The following is a 2,720-nucleotide window of genomic DNA, read 5'->3' as shown; positions in this document are numbered from 1 at the left end:
GGGTGGGGTGGGAGTGGGGGGGTGAAGTCTGTTGGAAAGTTTGGTTGACTCTGTAGGGCACTGTGGGAGGTCTGCTGAGGTTATATTGTACTGGCATTAAAAAAAACAACTTGTTCACTTTAACAGAGTGACTTGATATTTTGATTTAAACAGCTGATTTGTCTGGTACCACTCTGATAGATCAGCCTTTGTTTTGGGTTGCCAAGATGTGATCTCATTGGCTGGTTTATCACAATCTTTAACCCCTACCCTTCTGGAAAATAGAGGTTATAGTGGACCAGCATCTGTTAATTAACAGCTTATTAACATTTACAATTGCAGACTTGATGGACTGTTGTAATCCATCCATGGCTGGGTTGCTGTGGCAGCAGCCTGGTAGTCTAGTCCTCCCCACCAATGTCTTGCAGCCCTTCCCAGGGCATTTCCAAATCAGATGAGACATATAATCCCTCCAGTGTGTTCTGGGTCTATCCTGGAGTCTCCTACCAGTTGGCTTTGCCCAGACAACCTCTAAAGAAGGGCACCCAGGAGGTGTCGTTATCACGTGGCCGTACCACATCAGCTGGATCCTTTCAACGTGAGGGACTTCCGCTCCAAGCTCTTCACTCGATGTCATCTTGTTGTAATAACCCTTTATTAAACCCCATAAAGGGATAGTTAAATATTTTGGGAAACAATAAATACAATAAATATGAATCTAAAGCCAGCAACCTGTAGCTGTGTCCCAATTCAGAGCTGTATCCTTTTGGAGGATGTGGTCTAAGAAGGTGGCTCTCTGGATTTTGGCTTTGCACCTCCTGCTGTGACTGCCCTTACCTTTACGTCACAAAGTGCTGCTCCTGTCGCCTAGCAACCCTGACAACATGCAACTTTTTTTTTACAAAAACTTGTAAAAGTGTAATCCTCAGGCTCTCTGATGGGTTCATTATCATTATCATTATTTTCATTACTGGCGCGCAATGAATCTTGGGATAGGTTGGGCCCGTTGGAGCCTTTGTTGCCCAGGAAGAGAATGACGGGTTTCTTGGAGGAACCTTTGAAACAGGACAGAAGGGTCGCAACGCTGTGATGCTATCGGTCTTCAAATGCAGCCTCCGAAGGATGTGGCCCTTGAATTGGGACGTAGCTTATATCTTAGTGGGGTGCAGTGACTTTTTTTTTTTTACCGTGAGGTTGCCAGGCATCCAGCGAAGATTAGTCCCCTTAACTCCCTGGTGGCTGTAGCCTCATATTTAGCGCACAGACATTAGAATAGTATTGATCTTCTTATGTAAGTCTGAGCAAAAATAGCAAATAAGTGTAATTCTCAAAATGTCAGACTAATCCTTTAACATATAACAGCAGACATGGCTCATTAGAAAGTGAGAAATCCAACTATTAGAGGTGGAAATTACAGATCACTTTGCTGATTTGAATCATTTTGTGCAGCTTATATTCATAGTCACTGACTGTGTAGTTCAATCACCTTTTTTCTCAGCTAAGCGATCACATCACAGATCCAATCCCAGCCGGTGCGTACATCAGTAAGTGCAGGGGCCCTGTATCCGGGCAAGGTTAGGACAATTCTCAGGGCATGTGACTGAATGGGGCCCTAAAAAGTTGTTATAACAGCCTCTGTATCCACCCTCTATTTACATGAAATGGTTCCATCCTGCCCCCAAACCAGGTGCCAACAGTAGTAGGCCAGCAGTGAACGCTCTTAAGACAGTGTAGATGATCGTGGTGTGATGATACCCCATCCCTGTGGAGTACTTCCGCTTCCTGGGAACAATCTTCACACAGGACCTCGAGCGGGAGCTGAACATCAGCGCCCTCATGAAGGCAGCTCATCAGAGGATGGACTTCCTGGAGGAGTTCAGCCTGCAAAGAACAGTGATGGTGCACTTCTACACCGCCATCACTGAGTCCATCCTCACCTCCTCCATCACCACCTGGTACACTGCTGCTGCCACTGCCAAGGACAGGAGCAGACTGCAGCTTATCGTTCACTCTGCCGCGAAGGTGATTGGCTGCAATCTGCCATCCCTCAAAGGACCTGTACAACTCCAGGACCCCGAGGCGAGCCGGAAAGACTGTAGCCGACCCCTCCCACCCCGGACACAAACTTTTCAAGATGCTCCCGTCTGGCAGGAGGAGACCAAAACCTCTTGGCACAAGAGCAGTTTCTTCTCAACTGCAGTTGGCCTCATTAACAAGGCTAGAGATCCCCACCGTCACGGAAAGGAAAGAGAAAACTGAGGGCGACAGTATATCACCCAGTTTCTCTCTCAAAGAAAGGTGGGTGTACTCCATGAGTGGTGTAAATTAACCTGTTATCTTAGTCCATCGTAAAACAGGCTACTTTTGCTCCCCTGACATTAGTTACTTAATAAATTCACCGAAAAGTCTGAGTGTTTACATTTTGCTCCTCTTTTAACCGACATTTAATTAATGCAGGAAAACTTTTAGCAAGTTATTCACACTCAATCAGTTGTCCCCGTCCCCAAAACCCCAACCAATGAACCAGCCCTACTCCCAACTGATGAGGGAGGTGAGAAGCATTGTGTTGAATGACATGTCAGTCGGTTTAATTGCAAGGGGGTCGTGGGAATTTCTTTTTTATTATTATGAAATAAAGGAAAAAATTATTATATCCTTTTCAATGATAATAATTCAAACACTGTAATTACTTTTCCACATAATGATCAATCTATAGTCTGTGTTGAATGCTGGACAGTTTG

Source organism: Seriola lalandi, unplaced genomic scaffold, assembly GCF_002814215.2.
Source record: "Seriola lalandi dorsalis isolate HSWRI2012SDOR001 ecotype SW California unplaced genomic scaffold, Sedor1 jcf7180002054953, whole genome shotgun sequence".
Classification (NCBI taxonomy): Eukaryota; Metazoa; Chordata; class Actinopteri; order Carangiformes; family Carangidae; genus Seriola; species Seriola lalandi.
This window is presented reverse-complemented; position numbering follows the sequence as displayed.